The sequence below is a fragment of the Oryctolagus cuniculus genome, chromosome 4 (assembly GCF_964237555.1).
Source record: "Oryctolagus cuniculus chromosome 4, mOryCun1.1, whole genome shotgun sequence".
Lineage (NCBI taxonomy): Eukaryota > Metazoa > Chordata > Mammalia > Lagomorpha > Leporidae > Oryctolagus > Oryctolagus cuniculus.
Window position 1 is genome coordinate 140396694 of NC_091435.1, and position 21681 is coordinate 140418374.

Sequence of the window (21681 nt, forward strand, 5' to 3'; positions counted from 1 at the left end):
GTGGACTGCTGACTGCCTTTGAGAAAGGAGAGAGCTCTGTCCTGCTGCCCTTCTCATCTTTGGACTTGTGTGAGGGCCTGTGGCACGGTCCGGGTGGCCCTCTTCCACCTGTGAGGTTAGATGGTGAGCACAAGCTGACCAGTGTGAATAAGGGCCCGAGTCCTGGCTATGCCATGGAGTTGCAGGACCATCGACTCTGGGACCCCTTGTTAAGTTGGCTTTTCTGTGAATTTCAGTGCAAAAGTGTAATTCATGCACACAGCTCCATCCCAGCCAATCTGACAGTACTGGGTGTACAACAAACCCTTCACTAAGCAACAAATCAACACTTTTTTATTTTTACAGTTTAAAAAAAAAAGATTTATTTATTTCTTTGAAAGGCAGAGATACAAAGAGAGAAGGAGAGAGCGAAATCTTCTGTCTGCTGGTTCACTCCTCAAATGGCTGCAACAGCTGGAGTCAGGAGACAGGAGCTTCTTCCAGGTCTCCCACATGGGTGCAGGGGCCCAAGCACTTGGGCCATCTTCTACTGCTTTCCCAGGCCATAGCAGAGAGCTGGATTGGAGTTGGAGGAGCCGGGTCCCAAACCCGCACACATATGGGGTGCTGGCGCTGCAGGTGGAGGCTTAACTTTCTACGCCACAGCGCTGGCCCCAACGCTCTGGTTTTGTTTATGGCATCAAGCAAGACACTGGGTTCTGGGAGGCTTTCTGAGGGGTTTGATGGTGTGGGTACACTGCAGAGGAACTGGAAACTGATCTTAACCATAGGCACCAGGCTGATGGCCAGGGAATTCCCCTTTCTGCTTACCTCTAAACCAGCTTCTTTTTGGAGTTACTTCTTTTCTTTCCCTGAGGGATTTGGACCCCCAATCCATTCATCCAGCCAGCCAGCAAATACCCGTTAAGTCCCCTCCATGTGAGCATGGATCTGTGGTGGTGATCTCAGCTGAGCATTGGTTGCGTGCACGGAGATGGCTGTGGCAGTGCTGTGGCCATGGGCTTTGGGTTTGCAGGTGCACAGCTTCCTCCTCCCAAAGCTGAACTCTTCTAGCACATGGAGATGACTCAGTGCCAACTGTGCCATGGCCACTGTACTAGATGTGGGGTGGAAGAGATCCTGCAGTCAAGATAAAAGAGCTGGTGCATCAAAATGTGCAGAGTGGCTATCACTGGCCTGGAAGGAAGTTTCTAAGGGGGGGCCGCTGTGGCATAGCAGGTAAAGCCACTGCCCGTGACGCCGGTGTCTCCAGTTCAAGTCCCTGCTGCTCTGATTCCAATCCAGCTCTCTGTTAGTGTGCCTAGGAGCTCAGCAGGTGATGGCCTAAGTACCTGGGCCCCTGCCACCCACGTGGGAGACCTGGATGGAGTTTCAGGCTCCTGGCTTTGGCTGGGTCCCCAGCCCTGGCCACTGCGGCCATTTAGAGAGTGAATCAGCAGATGGAAGATGTTTCTTTCTGCGTCTTTATGGAAAATCTATCTATCTTCCTTTCTTTTTTAAAGATTATTTATTTATTTGAAAGGCAGAGTTACAGGGAGGGGGAGGGGGAGACAGAGAGAGAGAGGGAGATGTCTTCCACCCACTGGTTTACTCCCCAAATGGCTGCAACAATCGGAGCTGTGCTGATCCAAAGCCAGGAGCCAGGAGCTTCTTCCGGGTCTCCCATGCAGGTGCAGGGTCCCAAGGACCTGGACCATCTTTCTACTGCCTTCCCAAACCATAGCAGAGAGCTGGATCGGAAATGGAGCAGCCAGGACACAAACCAGCGTCCATATAGGATGCTGGCACTGCAGACAGCAGTTTTACCCGCTATGCCACAGTGCTGGCCCCAGAAGATCTTTCTCTCTGCGTCTTACCTTCTTTCTTTTTTTACTCTGCCTTTCAAATACTTATTTTTTTAAATTCATTCATTTATTTATTTGAAAGGCAAAGGCAGAGAGAGCAAGCGAGCGAGCGAGCTTCCATCCACTGGTTTACTCCCTAGATGGCCACAACAACTGGAGCTGCACCGATCTGAAGCCAGGAGCCAGGAGCTTCTTCTGGGTCTCTCACGCAGGTCCAGAGGCCCAAGAATTTGGGACATCTTCCACTGCTTTCCCAGGCCATAGAAAAGAGCTAGATTAGATATGAAGCAGCCAAGACTTGAACCAGTGCCCATATGGGATTCCAGCGCCACAGGCGGGGGCTTAGCCCACTATGCCACAGCTCTGGCTCCTTTCAAATACATTTTAAAAGTCTTTAAAAAGAGATTCTAAGAGGAGACCTAAGAAATGCTCCTTGTTAACATTCATTTGAAAAATGAGGAAAAGTTAAGTCACTTCTTTCACATATGTTAGAATTTATCAAGCTGTATGAGAGATTTGCACTGTATGTTTTATTTCAACAAAAATGAACAAAAGAAACATGACCTTAAATATTTTTACTACCATTTAAAGAAAGGAATAAAAGCAGTACTTTAAATAAATGGAATGTTAATGGTATTTTACATATTTTATTGTATTTTTTAAAAGACTTATTTATTTTGCAGTGAGAGATAGGGATACACACACACACACACAGATTCTCCATCTGCTGGTTCTACTTCCCAGATGGCCAAAGCAACCCAGTGCTGGGCCAAGCCCAGGTTAGGAGCCTGAAATTCCATCTGAGTCTTCCATATAGGTGTCAGGGGCCCAAACTCCTGGGCCACCCTCGGCCATCAGCAGAGAACTGGATCTGAAGTGAAGCGGCCAAGACACAAACTGGTGCACATTTTATTAAGATTTATTTATTTATCTGTAAGTCAGAGTTACACAGAGAGAGGAGAGGCGGGGGTGGGTGGGGGTGGGGAGAGGTCTTCTATCCGCTGGTTCACTCCTTAGATGGCCACAACAGCTGGAGCTGCGCCGATCCAAAGCCAGGAGCCAGGAGCTTCTTCCAGGTCTCCCATGTGGGTGCAGGGTCCCAAGGACCTGGGCCATCTTCTACTGCTATCCCAGGCCATAGCAGAGAGCTGGATGGGAAGAGGAGCAGCCAGGTCTCAAACCGGCAACCCTATGGGATGTCGGCACTTCAGGCAGGGCATTAACCCACTGTGCCACAGCGCCAGCCTCCGGCACACATTTTAAATGCACAATAGTGAGGATGGTCCAATTAGTTTGTTGTAAAGATTTATGTATTTATTTGAAAGGCAGAGTAACCAAGAAAGAGAGAGAGAGAGAGAGAGAGAGATATCTGATGGTTCATTCTCCAAATGGCTGCCACCCCAGGTCAAAGCCAGGAGCCTGGAACTTGATACAGATCTCCCACAGGGGTGGCAGGGGCCCAGATGCTTGGGCCACCTTCTGCTGCCTTCCCTGGGCGCATTAGTAGGAATGCCAGATCAAAAGCAGAGCAGCTGGGACTCCAAGCAGCACCCCACTAGGCAGCGTCTTCACTTGTGCCACAACACCAGCCCCAGATCTAACTAATTTGCATTTACCATCCTTCTGCTGGAAGTGCTTCCAAATCGCCAGCTAAATTGCAGCTTCGGTTTCAATGAGCGCTCCGAGTGCATGCCGGTTTCTGCAGCCGATATGTGGTAGGGATGTGGTTATCTGTGTTAATCTTAGAGCTCAGATTTCAGTCTTGCGTCAGCTCCCACCCGGTGTCAGCAATGCCTAAAAGATTCAGAGTGGAGCAAGCTCTGGTGATTTTTTTAAGCTTGCCTTGACAACTGGGTTTATCCTGGACCAAGCTCAATAAGAGACATCCTAAGGGTAGTTAACTTCAGAACCCCTGCATTAACTCTTTGGCCCCAGGAAGCACAGGACTGCGTGCCTCAGCTAAAGGGGGACTCACGGACCCACCAACAACCCAGGGGCAGAAAAAACTTTAGGTATGGTTGGATTCGAGGCTTGAACCCTGTTGTCAGCACTCTGTTTCCCTCTACCTTGGGGCTCTTGCACTGTGTCAGTCATGTTTCACATCCCCAAGGTGGCCCCGGGCAGTTCTGGGTCGTCCCCTGTGTTGGCACAGTGAAACGGTGCCTCCAGATGATGTGTTCTGAGCTCTAAGTCCACCAAGGAGGAAAAGGCACCTCCTCTCCTGCAGAACTCCCAGCAGTCAGTACGCCTCACTGAGTTTAGGAGGTCACACACACATCGCCGGGGCATCACAGACCATAGGAAAGCAATGGATTGGACTGGCTTAGCCCGAGTCTCATGCTCCTTCCTTGCTCTTCTCCGGCAAATGGACGAGTTCCTTCCCTCCCCAAGGACTTCCCTGAGGTCACGGTGATTCCATTCCTTCTGCTTCCACAGGACCATCGCACAGCTGCTGCCTTGGGAGGCAGAGTTAGCTGGCTGCAGGGGTGGTGGGTAGGCCATGCATCCTAATGGCTATTGTCATTCATATTCTCACTTCTCCTCTAAGGCTGGCCACATTCTAGACCCTGCCGATATGTGGCAATTCAATGGTGTTTAACTCATGTCTTCTTCATCCACTGCTTCCAGACCCATCCTACAAATGATCAGCTTCTTCCTCTCCTCTTTCAATGGGCACATGAGTTGCTCTGATGGTGGCCTCTTGAGAGCACTGGCAGGTGAGCTCCTCACAAGTGGCCATTGTCCACGGCTAGCTCAGGCCACAGTAGCTCAGAGATGCTCCTCATTCTAGGCAGATGGTCTCAGGCTCCTTCTCTCCACTCCCATTGGGCTGTGCCACTCCTTGTCACACCATGGCACCCATCTCTACTCTACAGGGGGTCTTTGCCTGTTACCCTGGGCCACTTTGTGTGTGTGTTGGGACGGAGGTGGTGGTGGGTTTTGTCCCAGTAACCCAGGCAAGAAGCAGGTGTAAGTAGTTAATGGAATAGCCTTAACTTGGTAAGGTACAATTTAAGGTTGAAGCAGAACCTGATGTTCTGTGTCTTTGATTATTGTCCATCTTTTCACATTTTCCTTATAACTGACATAAAATAATTGTGCATATTTATGGGGTACAGTGTGATAATTCAGTACATGTATACAATGTGTAACGATCAAATTAGTATATATTGTTCTTTAAAAAAATCTTATTGACAATGATTGTACATATTTATGGGCTACAGTGTGATTTTCAATACATGTCTGCAATGCGAACTTTCAGATCGGGTAATCTAATCATCATTTCCTCCTTCCTTGATATTATCTTTTTTTTTTTTTTTTTGACAGGCAGAGTGGACAGTGAGAGAGAAGAGAGACAGAGAGAAAGGTCTTCCTTTGCCGTTGGTGCATCCTCCAATGGCCACCGCGGCCGGCGCACCGCGCTGATCCGATGGCAGGAGCCAGGTGCTTCTCCTGGTCTCCCATGGGGTGCAGGGCCCAAGCACTTGGGCCATCCTCCGCTGCTTTCCCAGACCACAGCAGAGAGCTGGCCTGGAAGAGGGGCAACCGGGACAGAATCCGGCGCCCCGACCGGGACTAGAACCCGGTGTGCCAGCGCCGCAAGGCGGAGGATTAGCCTAGTGAGCCGCAGCGCCAGCCCTTGATATTATCTTATGATTGGCAGCTTGGTGCTACTTCCTTTTACTGGTTCACACAGTATCTACTGGGCTACTGTGAACCACAATCTCCACCATGTTGTGCAGCACTAAGAACTTCTCTTTCTGGTCTGAGTCTCCTTTGGTGTCCATTTGCCAAACCCCTTCTATCCCCTGACCCCCTCCAGCCTCTAGTAGTCACCACTGTGTTCGGGTTGAGCTTTTGTTATGTTTTTAGCTTCTACATATGAGGGAGAACATGCAGTATTTGTCTTTCTGTGGCTTATTTCACTCAACGTAATATCCCCAGTTCAATGCATTTTGTTGCAAATGACAGGATTTCATTTTTTATGGCCGGAGAGTAGAGTATTCTATTGTGGATATGTGCCATGTTTTCTTTATCTTTTCACCTGGTGATGACACCTTGGCTGAGTCTGTATCTGGACTGTTGGGACAGTGCTGCTACCAACATGGTGGAGCAGGTATCTCTGCTGCAGTGACTTCACGTCACTTGGGTATATGCCCAGGAGTGGGGGTGCTGGATCCTACAGCAGGTCTAGTTCCAGTTTTTAAAGAAATCTCCTTATTGTCTTTCGCAGTGGCTGCACTCATTTACATTCCTGCAAACAGTGTTTAAAAGAGCTCATTGTGGTCAGTATTAACTTAATGCTAAATTAAACAACCTATGTTTAGAATATCAAAGGGTAGATACTGCTGAGAAAAATAGCTGGTGGTATTCGGATACTTGGTTAATACAACACTGACACTGATTCCTTCACTAAGCTAAGCAGGGGAACTAGCATTGTGATGCAGTGGGTTAAATCCTACAGGAGCCAGGGAGCACTGCTTTGAAACTGCTGCTCTACTTCCCGTACAGCTCCTTGCTAATGCGCCTGAGAAAACAGAAGACCTCTCAAGTCCTTGGGACCCTGTGCCTGCATGGGAGACCGGGATAGAGCTGCAGGCTCCTGGCTTTGGCCTGGCTCAGCCTGGCCGATGTAGCCATTTGGAGAATAAATCAGTAGATGGAAGATCTCTCCCTCTCTCTGTGTAAACTTGCCTTTCAAATAAATAAAATCAATCTTAAAAAAAAAAAAAAAAAAAAGCTAGGCAGGGAACAAATTACTAGAGGGGGACTGGAAGAGAGGCAGCCCTTATTGGGATCTGGAATCTGGCTGTCCTGCTTGGGTGGTGGCTGACTCCCAGCTGATGCGTCAGCGCCCTCTGCTGGTCGGATGTTCCTCTCTGCTCTGCACAAAGCAGTGGCATCCCCTCCCAGTCTGTAGTTGGGTTCTTAAGAATCAAGACTGAAGCCCAACATGGGCTGGACGCTGGGGCTCCCACACTAACACTGTCACTGGAGGGCTGCGGGTTACACCAGACAGCAGGTTCAGGGATAGACCCTTATCCCTGCCTCCACAGCCTCTCAAGCAGACAACTTGCTTACCTTACTTAGTTTTCAGACCCAAATATGTTTCTTTTAGCATTTTTTTTTTCCAAAATAACATGCTCAAAAACAAGTTTTACCCAAACAAGTCCATGAAATGTCTTAAGAATAACATGTTCAGGGGAAGGTGCTCAGCCTAGCAGTTAAGATGCTGGTTGGGCCGGCACTGAGGCACAGCGGGTTAAAGCCCTGGCCTAAAGCGCTGGCATCCCGCCGGTTCTAGTCCCGGCTGCTCCTCTTCCCATCCAGCTCTCTGATATGGCCTGGGAAAGCAGTAGAAGATGGGCCCCTGCACCCGTGTGGGAGACCTGGCAGAAGCTCCTGACTCCTGGCTTCGGATTGGTGCAGCTCCGGCCGTTGCAGCCATCTGGGGAGTGAACCAGCGGATGGAAGACCTCTCTTTCTGTCTCTACCTCTCCCTGTAACTCTGTCTTTCAAATAAATGAAATTAAAAAATCTTAAAAAAAAAAAAAAAGATGCTGGTTAAAACACTTGTCTGATGTCAGCGCTATACCCGGCTTGTGTTCCTAACTCCAGCTTCCTGCTAACGTAGGCCCTGGGGGAGCAGCCGTGATGACTCCAGTAACTGGGTTCCTGTTACCCATGTGGGATACCTGGCTTGAGTTCCTAGCTCCCAGCTTCAGCTTGGTGCAGTCCTGGGGCTACTATGAACATTAAGGGAGTGAATCAGCAGATGAGAAGTTTCTCTCTTTATCTTTTTTTTAAGATTTATTTATTTTTTAAAGATTTATTTATTTATTTGAGAGGCAGAATTACAGAGAGGCAGAAGCAGAGACAGAGAGAGGTCTTCCATCCGCTGGTTCACTCCCTAGATGACCGAAATGACCAAAGCTGCGCCAATCTGAAGCCAGGAGTCAGGAGCTTCTTCTGGTCTCCCACGTGGGTGCAGGGGCCCAAGGACTTGGGCCATCTTCTACTGCTTTCCCAGGCTATAGCAGAGAGCTGGATTGGAAGTGGAGCAGCTGGGACTAGAACGGGCAACCATATGGGATGCCCGCACCGCAGATAGTGGCTTTATCCACTATGCCACAGTGCCGGCCCTTCTCTATCTTTCTCTATCTCTGTCTCTCAAAATAAATAGCAAAAATAAATTTTAAAAAACCCATGTTTACAATCTAACAAAGTAATGTGAAAGCATGCCAGACCAAGTTCACGGTTTTGTGTGTCAGGAGCAGGGACTGAGGCACCGTGTCAGTACACAGATCACACACTTCATGGCACCAGGCCACATGTCACCCATAAGTGAACCCCAAGTGCTGCTGTGGGTCAAGGCCTCGGGCCACCCCTAAGTCAAGTGGACCTGGGGCCCTGCAGGCTGGAGAGCTGGATGGCCTGTTGAAGCCACGCCTCAGGGCTCCCCTGGAGGCAGTCACCCAGTGGCTCTGTGGGACCTGTGGCACCACATGGTGGCACCTGGGAGCTTCTCCCAGCCCACTGGGTTTGCTTGGGGTAGGGGCTCTGTCCCCCACCTTGCAGGCAGGGAAGCCAGCTCAGCATACAGGGAGCTGAAGAACGGTGACAAAATCCAGGGAGGGCCCGAAACGCAGCAATGGGGACAGAGATGGCGGAAGCTTCTGGCCCAGGGTTTGCCCATCCGCCTGTGTTCTATGGAACGCTCATCTTTCCCTCCGATGTTCCCTTTGGCTTAAACAACCAAGGATCACAAAGACCTTCTGTTTGGCTTCTGAAACCTTTCTGCTTAGGGGTTCAGAATTTGAAATATGCCCACGCAAACCACCAGGGGCCATCAGAATAAAGTGAGGACTCTTAATTGTGTATTCTGGATAAGTAAGAGTTAAGAGAAAAGCCTTTTTCTGTTTGTTCCCATCCTTGTTTAAAAGTCTGTCTAAAATGTATACACAAAAGCAAAAGATTGGAAATAGCTTCAATGCCTATCAGTAGGCAATAGGTTAACATTCATGCAATAGTAGGCAACCATCAGAAGAATAAGACAGATCTGTAAGTCCAAACATGGGAGGTTCTCCATGATCTATTACAGTAAATAAGGTATTGAGGGGTATGTGATGTGCAGGGTACTCTCATTTATATTAAAAAATTAAAAAATAAAGAGAGAAAGGGGAGGCACAGCAGGTTGAACCATCGTTTGGGACACTTGTATCCCATGGTGGAATCCCACATCTGCTTCCAGTTCAGCCTCCTGCTAAGGAACCTGGGAGGCAGTGGATGATGGGTCAAGGACTTGGGTCCTGCTACCCACATGGGAGACTCGACTCGGAAGGAGCTCCCTGGCTCCTGGCTTCATCCTCGTTCAGCCCCACTTGGGAAGTGAACCAGTGGATGGAAGCTCGCTCTCTCTCTCTCTCTCTCTCTCTCTCTCACCTTTCAAATAAATAAGCAAATAAATCTTTAAGAAAGAGAAGGAGGGAAAATATATAAGGTTATACTAATAAGTCTATAATGGGACTTCAAAAAAATTATAAAAAATGGAATTTAAAGATGGTGTTTAAAGATTTTCCATGAACTTTAAGAAACTATTTTTTATTTATTTTAAAGGCAGTGGAGAGAAAGAGAGAGAGAGAGAGAGAGAGAGAGCGTGCGATCTTTCATCCACTGGTCCACTCCTCAAATGCCTGCAACAGCTGGGGCTGGATCAGGCCAAAGCCAGGAGCCGGAAACTCAGTCTGAGTTTCCCACGTGGGTGACAAGGACCCAAGCGCTGGAGCCTTAGCCTGCTGCCTCCCAGAGTGTATATCAGCAGGAAGCTGGAATCAGGGGCGGACTTGGACCCAAGCACTCGGTATGGGACGTGAGCAGCCAAGTGGTGCCTGCTGCTGTGTCAAGCGCTCAGCCCTCCGTGAGCTTTCTGCACCCATCGCATTTGCTTAGCTTCACAAGGCATGCCCAAGAAGGGACACCCACGGCCTGGTCACCGTGCGCCCTTTAGGGAGGAATCTGGGAAGAGAGTGGGAGGCAGACCTCTTTTCTCCATTTACCCTTTTGCACAATTTGAAAAAAGAAGGTTTTCTGTGTGCATGTATTAGCTCTTTAAATACACCCATAATACATAAGTACACACAAATGCATTAGCACTGCTTTCCACTTGAATTAAGTCCAGACTAGTCATTTCTCTTAAACATAGGAGTTCCTGGAAAAGGGGGTCGACAGATCTTTGGGAACGTCCTCACTGCGTGGGTCACTGCTTCTAATGTGTTTGCTTTCCTCTGGAAAGGCTCTGGAGCAACCTGGGAAGGCGGTGAGACAGGGCGGGGTTTTTACAAAGCCAGGGCAGAAGGGAAGCCTGGCGGGGTGGAGGCTGAGGCTGAGGTGGGGTGGGGCGGGGCGGAAACTGGGATCTCCTGGCCTGCGGGGTTCTGTGGGATTCTCAGCACTCAGAGCAGTGCAGCCCCTGAACTCGTGCCCTTAATTTCTGCATCTGTTAAATGGTGCAAAGGGAGGGAAGATATTCTTAAAAAAAAAAAAAAAGTCTTCAAAAGTTCCCTAATAAAGAGAAAGGCATTGGGTGGGCGTTTGGAGCAGACGCCTGGGTTAGCGTCCCAGCTCCACTCCCGATTCCAGCTCCCTGCTAACACACACCCTGGGAAGCAGCGGTGATGGCTCAAGTAGTTGGGTCCCTGCCACCCACGTGGGAGACCCAGGCTGAGCTCCTGGTCCCCTGTTGTTGTGGGCATTTGCAGAGTGAAGAAGTGCATGGGAGATCTCTTTCTTTTTTTTCTGTCTCTTTATCTTTCAAACAAATGAAAACAAGTAAAGATAAAAATTCAAAAGCCCTGTGGCTGGCTCCGCTGTGGCTCACTTGGTTAATCCTCTGCCTGTGGTGCCAGTATCCCATATGGGTGTCGGGTTCTAGTCCCGGTTGCCCCTCTTCCAGTCCAGCTCTCTGCTGTGGCCCGGGAGTGCAGTGGAGGATGGCCCAATTCCTTGGGCCCTGCACCCACATGGAAGACCAGGGAAGGCACCTGGCTCCTGGCTTCGGATCAGTGCAGCGCCAGCTGTAGCGACCATTTGGGGAGTGAACCAGTGAAAGGAAGACCTTTCTCTCTGTCTCACTGTCTGTATCTCTACCTGTCAAATAAAATAAATAAATAAGTAAAATGATTATTAAAATACAAAAGCCCTGAGGCATAGCTTCGCTCAGTTGATCTTAGAATGGAGAGTGTTTAGTGTCCCTCTGATTGAGTTTTCTTTCACATGTCCTAAGGGGAGGTGCCGACCTGTGCTAGAGGAGATGATCAGTGACCGCTATGATGCTGAGTTTGCAGTCACACTCTGCTGCTTCGCGGAGGTCCCTATGAGAAGTGCCTGCTGCCTTGGAGGACTTTCGGTTTATTGGTTTTTGGGAAGACTGTCTTTCCCTCCTGGTTTGGAGAGCTTCCTTCCACTCAGCATGGATGTCTTTGCTATCAGCTGGGGCGAATCAGTCGACGACTGAAGTTAACACAGAAGAAAGTGAGCAGAGAGAAATCTGGGAGAGAGATGAAGAGGGAGACTATCGTTTTTAAAAAAGATTTATTTATTTATTTGAAAGTCAGAGTTACCAAGAAAGAGGGAGAGAGAGAGAGAGAGGTCTTCCATCCACTAGTTCACTCCCCAGATGGCTGCAACGGCCAGGGCTGGGCCAGGCTGAAGCCAGGAACCTCATCCAGGTCCCCCACATGGTGGCATGGACTCAAGCATTTGGCCATCTTCCTGTGCTTTTCCCAGGCCCATCAGCAGGGAGCTGGATCGGAAGTGGAGCAACTGGGAGAGGAACCAGCACCTGTATGGATGCTGACGTCACAGGCGGTGGCTTACACACTATGACGACTCTGGCCCCTAAAGGGAGACTGACTAAATCTTTTGTTTCCGCCCCTGGATTCAGCATTGCTTAAAGCCAGCTGCAGTCACATTGCATACTGTCTAAGAGATCTAAGAGAAGCACTGTTACGGGAGTTTCCTGCTGTGCAAGCGTCATAGAGTGTACAGTGCTTACCCGAGTCTAGATGGTGTAGATCAACCATTCAACCTGGCCTCTTGCAGTGAGCAAGAACTGCAGTAAATGGGCTGGCCTTGTGATGTAGCTGCGTCACCAGCAGCCCATACACACGCTGATTTGAGTCCTGACTGCTCCGCCTCCGATTCAGCTCCCTGTTAATGCACCTCGGAAAGCAGCAAAAGCTGGCCTAAGTATTGCAGGCGCTGCCAGCCATGGGCAAACCCAGGTGGAGTTCTAGGCTCTTGCTTTTGATCCAACCCAGCTCTTACTTGGGGAGTGAACCAGTGGATGGAAGATCACCCCCTTCTCACTTTGTCTTTTAAATAAATAATAATTAAATTTAAAAATCTTTTAAAAAGTAAGAGAGGCCAAGATGTATGAGCCAGCTGTTGGCCTAACATAGCATACTGTTTTACATAAACTTTGTTTTATAACTAGGAGTAATACACTGTTTACAAATGATAAACATACAGTAAATACATAAACCAGTGACCTGGTGTTTATTGTCATTCTCGAGGGTAAGGCACTGTGCTCATACAGGATTGAATGTGCTCTATTTTTTCTGACTGGCAGGGCAACTGGCTGGCCTACACCAGCATCCCTACAAACATGTGAGTACTGGGACGTGCTGTGATGTTCCTAGGGTTCCAACGACACGAGGTGATAGGACTTTCTCGGCTCCCTTATAATCTTATGGGACCGCATCACAGACGTAGGCCACTGTTGACGGACATGTCATCAAGGGACACGCGACCGCATGTCCTCCCCAGCTCGCGAACCCGGGAGTTGTGTCTCTGGCAGCTGAGAAGGTCCTGACTCAAGTCCCCTCGCTCTTGTGTTGAGATGCAGAGCCACAGTGCGGGAGAAGCCGGGTCACGCGTCCCCTCCTCCATGCAGCCCCCTTCACCTGGTCCTCGTTTCAGGTTCGGTCTGAGGGTGGGGCGGCTGAGGAAATGCAGGTCCCTTCTCCAGGCCAAGTAGAAGATGGGCCAGCAGCAACACCTCACTGCCCCGCACGCTGAGCAGGATGCGGGGGACCCTGGGAGACTCGGGCAGGCCGTGGACGCTAACTTTTGTTCCAGCCTCCTGGCGAGGGCGGCTGGAAGCTGCATGGCTAGCTGTAGGCAGAGTCTGTGAAATAACAGGAGGACTTGGCCGGGATCTGTGTCCCCAGCGGTCCCCTGCATTCTCCCAGCCTCGTACACGCAGCCAGATTTCTGGGTGGTCTCCATGTTTCCTCACAAGGTGGTTACAAGTTGCAAACTTGAACTGGTTGATTAGTTCTACCGCTACCATGGCTGCTGACGGCTCCCTGTTTCGGAGCAGTCTCTGTCCCCACACAAGTGACTGCTCAGGCCAGTTTGCCAGGGACCGTCTCAGTGTGAGCACCTTGGCAGGAAAGCCTAGTCTCACGCTGGTCGCCCTGGACGGAGAACTGGCTCCCTTAGGAGATGACTCACAAGCGGCAGCACCACGCTGACGCTGGGCATGCAGCGCGCGGTCAGCTCCCCGCCCCAGCCTGAGAGGTTCGCAGTCTGATAGCAGAGGCAGAGCTGACAGTGGATGAGTCCAGAGCACCGACTGCGGTGAGGGAGGAGGCAAATGTGAGCAGGTTGTCCCACACGACACCCTAGGGAGGAGGCTGTTGAAAGGATTGGCAAGGAGAAATGGTTACGTCTCAGACGAGAGTGGGGTGGGGTGGGGCTGGGAATGGACGGCGCCTTATGGCCAGGAGCTTGCACACAGACACGGTGTGATGAAAAGCCAGCTGTCTGGGGAGGTGACGACGGCCGCTGCCTGCCCCACCCCTCTCTCCGCCCGCCAACACTGGCAGGGCCAGGGGCAGCGCGCAGACAGAAGCCTCTATATCATGTGTCCAAATATTTAAAAGTTACAGGTCAGGCTAACGAGCTCTTAATTAAATATGTTCTCTTCCCCTCCCTTGACAAATACACTGTCATAACAACCTGGAAGGCCAGGTTTGAGTTACGAATTCCCAGTCTCCTTGGTGTTTCGGGCTGGAACGTGCGGCTCTCATGGGATTGGATTTGTTACCGCTGGTGCTGGTTGTTATAAAGCAAGGCTTCAGGGGCTGGCGCTGTGGCGTAGCAGGTAAAGGCACTGTCTGCGACGCCGGCATCCCATATGGATGCCGGTTTGAGTCCCAGTTGCTCCACTTCTGATCCAGCTCCCTACTAATGCACCTGGGAAAGCAGCAGAGGATGGCCCAAGTGCTTGGGCCCCTGCACCCACATGGGAGATCAGGATGAAGCTTCTGGCTCCTGGCTCCTGGCTTCTGATCTGCCCAGCTCCAGCCATTGCAGCCAAAGAATAAAGCAAGGCTTCTCCTGAGTGCTGCCTCGTTCACTGCTGCCCACTTGCCCCGCTGCTCTCTGCCGTGTGTTGAGGCAGCACGAGCCCTTGCTGGGGCCACGCTCTTGGATTTCCTAGCCTCCAGAGCTGTGAGCCAAAATTAACTTTCCCTTTAAATCACTCGCTCTCGGGCATTCTGTTATAGCCACAGAAAATGGACACGTGTGGACACTGAAACTATGTCACAAGCCCTGTCCGTGACTTTGGACAACAGCTGCTCTTGGCTGTCCCTGGAGTATGACACTGGCAGGGAAGAGGCCCAAGTAGGCTGTGGGGTAGGCAAGGAATTCTCAGGTGCTGGTCTCGGGGAGGCGGGGTGGGGGGGGATGGCGCAGATTCTGGGTGGACCCTTCCCCGCTGGTCCTTGTCCCACGGCGGGGGAGGGGGGGTTTGGGAAGGCTGGGCTAGGGCCCTGCTGCCTGGCTATGAGGATGGCTCTGAGTGTGAACAGTTCCCAGGGGCCTCAATGTTGTCGAAGTCAGCCTGAGCAGTCACAGGGGAGGCTCATTCCCATCGTGGTGAGAGACCACACCCAAGGGAGCCCCGCAGCAGAAACCACGGGGTCCCCGTGCAGAGCCCTGGGGGACGCCCTCACTCCACGCACACTGAGGGGACCCGGAGTTTGCCCCCTCCCCCACCTCCCAACATAAAAAATCCAAAAAGGAGCAGAGTCCAAGCCTCGCGTGCTGGGGAGCGGCTGTCTCTTTCCGGCCACACCCACCGCTCTTCCTTGAAGGAGCCGCCCTTCAGGATACAAGGTAATGGACAGCCCAGGGCTTCAGAACCGTGATGTTCCACAGCCCAGGAGCCACAGAAGGAGCTTCGGGGCCTCTTCTGAGGCTGGTCTGCCCCTATATCCTCACCTGACCCTTTCTGGTAGCTGACTACATGGCTGGAATGTTAATTTGCTTTTTTTAAAAATTTTAAGTTATACAAGTTTCATGTATTTTATAAGGGAGACCCGCACACTCCTGTTTCTGGTCTTTACAGATTGGACAGAGACAAGCTGACCTGTGAAGTCTCCCCTTTGCCTTGGGCCACGTGGAGCCGCACTGTAACCGCCAATGTAGGAAAGAGCCTGGTGTAGGTAGTCCTTGACATTATCTTCGGCTCATGGCATTTGTAGAATTTCATTCCCTCCCCCAGATTCTGGACAGCCAAGCCTGGGGCTCCCCGTTCGGCCGTGAACAGCGAACGGCGCTGTGCTCTTCATTACCCACCACGACTCTGCTAGGAGAGGCTGTGCTGGGCTCTTGGGCCCCAGACCCTTTGGCGTTTCTGTTTCTCGACGTACCTACCACACAGCCTCAGGTGAGCTGTTTCACTTCTCTGGGCCCTGGTTTTCTCATTGGGGACTACCTCCTGAAGCACTGCCCCTCACCCCTCCCTTCCCCATTCATGCCTGCACTCCCCCAGTGAGCAGTGCAGCCCCCTCCGCCAGCCCCGGGGAGCTGGGCTGTGACTTTAGATGGCTCCAGCCCCTGCAGCTGCATGATAGCCCTGCTCAGCTGATTCGAGCCAAGCCACAGAATCAGGTGAAATAATAATTTTTTAAAGCAGTAAGTTTTAAAAAAAATATTTATTTATTTGAAAGTCAGAGTTACAGGGAGGGAGGGAGGGAGGAGTCAGTAGCCAAGAGCTTAGTCTTGGTGCAGGCCCCAAGCACTTGGGCCATCCTCCACTGCTTTCCCAGGTGCATTAGCAGGGAGCTGGATGGAAGGTGGAATAGCTGGGGCTTGAACCGGTGCCCATATGGGATGCTGGCACTGCTAGGAGCAGCTTTACCTGCTATGCTAGAGCCCCAGCCTCCAAAATACTAAAGTCTTATGACGCTGCAGCGAACCCTAACCATACTAAACATTGATGGAGATAATGTCTCCCTCATAAGGCTGGTAGGAGGATTACATGCGTTAATGTTCATTAGATACTTTGAATAGTCCCTGGCAACACTAACTGCTGCATAGAGTACAGTGGATAAAAAACAGTGAGCTAATACTCAGGTGATACAGGAGTCTCTGTGAATACACCCTCACTCTGCGGGAAGGACAGGCGTTCTTACTGCCCCATTTCTCAGTCTTCCCCAAAATATCTCAGTTCAGGCAGAGGCACTTGAGGGAAGTATAAGGAGGGGAAACACTGTGCCGGAGATTGGAAGTCCTGCCTCTGTGCCTGGGCAAGCCCTTTGCTTCCCTGTGCCTCAGCGTCCACAGCTTCGAAACGAAGACAAGAACCACTGTCACCTTACGGGACCCTTGGGGAGAAAAACTGGAACACCATTAGGATGAGCTTTGAAGATCAAATATTGCTCAGGATTTATTTATTTGAAGAGAAGAGTTAGAGAGGAAGGAGGGAAGAGAGAGAGAAAAATGAGAGAGAAAAAGAGAGATCTCACATTCATTCCCCACATGGCTGTGCCTGGCTGAAGCCAGGAGCCTGGAACTCCACCCAGGTCTCCCACGTGGTTAGCAGGAGCCCAAGCACTTGGCCCATCTTCCACTGCTTTCCCAGGTGCATTAGCAGTGAGCTGGATTGGAAATGGAGCAGCTGGGACTCAAATGGGCACTGATACATTTCAGGCTTAACCCACTGCACCACAATGTTGGCCCCAGATCATACATTCTTTTTTACTTTTTTAAAAGATTTATTTTATTTATTTGAAAGACAGAGTTACAGAGAGAGGTAGAGATAGAGAGAGGTCTTCCACCCACTGGTTCACTCTCCAGATGGCTGCAATGGCTGGAGCTGTGCCCATCCGAAGCCAGGAGCCAGGAGCTTCTTCCAGTTCTCCCATGTGGGTGCAGGGGCCCAAGGACTTGGTACATCTTATACTGCTATCCCAGGCCATAGTAGAGAGCTGGATCAGAAGAGGAGCAGCCGGGACTAGAACCGGTGCCCATATGGGATGCCGGCGCGTCAGGCCAGAGCATTAACCCACTGTGCCACAGTGCCAGCCCCCAGATCTTACATTCTTAAGTCTTATTGAGCCACCTCATGTCTGATCCCTCAATTGCGTCAGTCCATACCTCTTTGAATTAAACCCAGGCTCCACGGTCCGTGGCTACAATCAGTCTCTCATCGATAACCCCAATCCCTTGCGTTTCCATCCTTTGTACCCTCTCCTTCCACTCCCCATGTGGAAGCCCTGTCTTGAAACCTTAGGTGCCATTTAGAGCAGCCTTTCTCCATTTTCCTACTCTGCTTTACAGCTAAGCTTCCCGAGACAGGAGTCCTTACTTGCTGGCTCCACCTCCTCTCCCCACCTGCAGCACCACACTGACCCTGCCCTTGGCAAGGTCGCCTGTGGAGCAGGATGCATTGCTTCCTGAATCTAATCATGTTGGTGGCTTAAAAATTGCCCATGGCGGGAAGAGTTACAGAGCGGACATGTGCAGGTGCTCTGAACGAGGCCTTCCCTCCTCCGCTAGGAGCTGGGTGTTGAACATCTGTCAGCACACCGCTGCCAACCACCCAGTGTTGAATGCAAAGACACTTTCCAGACCTTTCCTACCTGGCCTCACCTTCACTGCCAGTTGCTCTCACTCTATCCATTCTGGAAGGTTCTCTCTCTCTCTCTCTTTTTTTAAATCTACATAAGCTTCATAGGGGGAAGGACATCTTATATTCCCATAATTTCAACACCTCTAAAACCAAAATATTGTCCTGGATCCCACCCTAGCCCTCGCTTCCCATATCGAATCCAGCATCAATTCCTGCTGATTTGTATCTCCCCAAGCCTCTCCGATATCCCCCTTTGCTCTCCGTCTTCTCTGCAACTGCATAATCCAAGCCACGGTCACCTGCAGCCTGGGCCTCTGTAGCAGCTGCCAGGCGCTGTACTTCCAGCCATTGCCACCCCCCTGCCATTCTCCACCCCCCTGCCATTCTCCACGTTTCAGCCACAGTGGAGTTTTTTTAAACAGGCAGAGAGGACAGTGAGAGAGAGAGACAGAGAGAAAGGTCTTCCTTTTGCCATTGGTTCATCCTCCAATGGCTGCCGCAGCCAGCGCGCTGCGGCCAGCGCACCGTGCTGATCCGATGGCAGGAGCCAGGTACTTCTCCTGGTCTCCCATGGGGTGCAGGGCCCAAGCACTTGGGCCATCCTCCACTGCACTCCCAGGCCACAGCAGAGAGCTGGCCTGGAAGAGGGGCAACCGGGACAGAATTCGGCGCCCCGACCGGAACTAGAACCCGGTGTGCTGGCGCCGCAAGGCGGAGGATTAGCCTAGTGAGCCACGGTGCCGGCCCACAGTGGTTTTTTATTCCATTAAAAACTGTTGTTTACTTGAAGGCAAGGGGAGCTCCCATCACTACCCAGAGGCCCACAAAGGCTGAGGCTGGGCCAGGATGAAGCTGGGAGCCAGAAACTCAGTCCAGGTCTTGCGTATAGGTGACAGCGACCCAACTACTTGAGCCGACACCTGCTGCCTCCCAGGGTGTGCATTAGCAAGAAGCTGGAATCAGAAGCAGAGCTGAGATTAGAACGCAGGCACCTTGATATGGGATGCAGGTATCCCAAGTGGCATCTTGCTCAGTGCACCAAACACCCACCACCAAAGTGATTTTTTTTATAATACAAAACTTACCAAAATCTCTCTTCTTGTCCCAACCTGTTGTAAACAATCCAGTGGCTTTCTGTTTAGGTCCAAATCCTTAGTGTGACCTGAAGGTCTGTGTGGTACGGCTTCTGTCATCCAGGCAATCTCAAACCCATTTTTCTTACATGCTGGCACTGTGGCCTCCAATGCACTGTGCTCCCTCCAGGGGCAGACACTGGTATGCACCATGGCTTCTACCCAGACACCCCCTTGCCTTTCAGCTCTGAGTCTTTTCAGGTCCCAGCTCAGAAGTTACTTCTTCGAGAATAGCTTCCCAGGGCGGGCATTGTAGGCAGAGGGTTAAACTGTTGATGCGACACCGCGTCCTCTCTCAGAGTGCCTGGATCAAGCCCCCGCTACTGGATCAAGCCCCTGATCCAGCTTGCTGGGAGGCAGCAGGTGTTTGGGCCCCTGGCATCCATGTGGGAGACCCAGATGGAGCTCCTGACTCCTGGCTTTGGCCAGGCCCAGCCTTGGCTGTTGCGGTATTTAGGAGGAGCGAGCCAGTGGATGGCACTCTGACTTTCAAGTAGATGAACATAAACATTTAAAAAAATAAGTTTTTTTTTTTTAAAAAAACAGTGTATTTAAAAAAATTAGAAGAAAAAATAATAGCTGCCCTTGAACTTGCAGACTGGGTTATGTTCTCCCAGGAGAGGTCCTCGGAGCACCGCACAGCTCTTCCGCATAGCACTTACAGCCGCTCTAAGCATTTAGCTTTCTGTGTTCCGCACTAGATCACGAGCTCCCGGAACTGCCTGCTCTGCCAAGTCTTGTCCCAGCCGCTGGCTCAGAGACACTGAGTGAATGAAATACAACTTTCGCATCCATGCCCCGTCTGTGCCCCCTTCGGAACATCCACTCCCTGTGTCCGGTTGTCTGCGGGCCACTCCATTCTTCATGCTCAGACTGGGCCGCGGGGGCAGGGGCTGTGGTGGGCCATCCTTGACTCCTCTTTCTCAATCCCTAGCCCCCAGGCTACTAGCAAATTCCATCAGATTTATTTTCAAAATACATCCAATAGCTCAGCCAGCCAGTCTGTGGCTCCTAATGGGAGAACATCACCTCACTGAGGAAGTCGCCTTGCTACATCCTAGATAAACTATTATCTTCCAAACTAAATTGCAGAGAGGAAAAAAAAACAATCAAAGAGGGAAACCATAGAGTAAAAGACAGATATATCCACTAGTTGTGGTGAGGGATCTTAGTTCGATTCTGATTCTAATCTCTTTTATTTATTTAATTTTTAAATTTTATTTTTTTGACAGGCAGAATGGACAGTGAGAGAGAGACAGACAGAGAGAAAGGTCTTCCTTTGCCGTTGGTTCACCCTCCAATGGCCGCTGCGGCCGGTGCACCAAGCTGATCTGAAGCCAGGAGCCAGGTGCTTCTCCTGGTCTCCCATGCAGGTGCAGGGCCCAAGCACTTGGGCCATCCTCCACTGCACTCCCAGGCCACAGCAGAGAGCTGGACTGGAAGAGGAGCAACCGGGACAGAATCCGGCACCCCGACCGGGACTAGAACCTGGGGTGCCGGCGCCGCAAGGCGGAGGATTAGCCTAGTGAGCTGCGGTGCCGGCCCTGATTCTAATCTCTTAGAATTGTGAGACAATCATACATTCTAGCTGATGGAACTTGATGATATTAAGAAACGATTTTTAAGGTGTGATAATGGTATGGTTCTATTAAAAATGTTAAAGATGCAATTTCATTTTACAGATGAAATGTTACGATGTATAGGATCTGCTAGAAATAATACAGTAGGGAGGAGTGTGTCAGGGTACAGATCAAGGTCAGTTGTTGATTGTTGAGATAATGGACACACTGGGGTTCACCGAACTATTCTACTTTTGCATGTATTTGAATTTTCCTTAGTAAAAGGTTTAAAGATATATGTCCAGAATGTGACGTGTTCTTACTATTTCCACTACCCCCACCCTCGCCCAAGCCACTGTCATCTCCCACCTGTCCTCTCCCTGCCACCACCCCCGCAGGCCCTGCGTGCAGCCTGTCTATGACACGCAGTTGAGACTGGTCCTTCCAGTCCGTCAAATGCGGACACTCTCTGTGGAAGCTCTTCCAATGCCTTCCCACCTGGCTGGGACTTTGGGGTACTTCTCTCTGACCTCCTGTGCTCCCCCACTGCCCTTGTGCGAACAGGATAGAAGCTCCAACTCTAACAAGGCTGGTGCCTGTCTGTCCAGGCTCACCAACCCAGACCCCAGGCTTTCAGGCCAGTCTACGTTCACCTGTGGCCCCTGTTAGTTCCTCCAACCTGGAGCTGACCCCTTTGGGGAAGCCCAGACTCCATCAGTCCTAACCCAATACCACTTCTCTCTGCTTTGGTTCTGGGTCCCCAGGAGCGCAAGGCGTCGCTTGGTGATTAGCCGTCTGCTGGCTCACCAAGTCTCCTCCACTAGACCAAGTTCCTTGTGAAGACACAGGCTTCCTCTGCCGTCTCCACAGCCCGAGTCTCACTGAATGCCCAATTCTCTAAATTCGGTATATTTTGAATAAACGAATTAAAATTCAGCAACAGTTAGCACTATTACAACTTCAAAATGCCTGCTCACCAAAGTTTCTTATAACAAGAATAAAATACTTATCCCTATAAATATACAGAAGTCAAATTTTAAAATTACTGAAAAATAGTGACTGTTTCCCCAAAAACATTCTAAATAAATTAAACTGGTGTTTTTGAAGTCTCTAATGCTAGTAAAATATAACCATTTTATTAAAATCAATTCTTCCAATAGTTGTCTGAATATGGTGTGTATACTTTTAAAAACTGCACCTAAGCCATATGGGTTGTT

At 50.5% G+C, this 21681-nt stretch overlaps 1 long non-coding RNA gene across 3 annotated transcripts in view; it reads right to left on the reverse strand.

Annotated features, from left to right (window-relative positions):
• Positions 1–2747: 2747 nt before the first annotated feature.
• The window catches only part of ZBTB38 (zinc finger and BTB domain containing 38), a 112758-nt gene continuing 93824 nt past the window's right edge, over positions 2748–21681 (reverse strand). For 2 of the 3 annotated variants that reach the window (XR_007908740.2, XR_007908742.2), the window contains exons 3-4: positions 3461–3638; positions 2748–2992 (exon numbers count right to left, since the gene is read on the reverse strand). This is a non-coding gene — a long non-coding RNA (zinc finger and BTB domain containing 38). The remainder of the gene's footprint in view (positions 2993–3460; positions 3639–21681) is intronic. The other variant, XR_011388184.1, reaches the window with a different exon arrangement.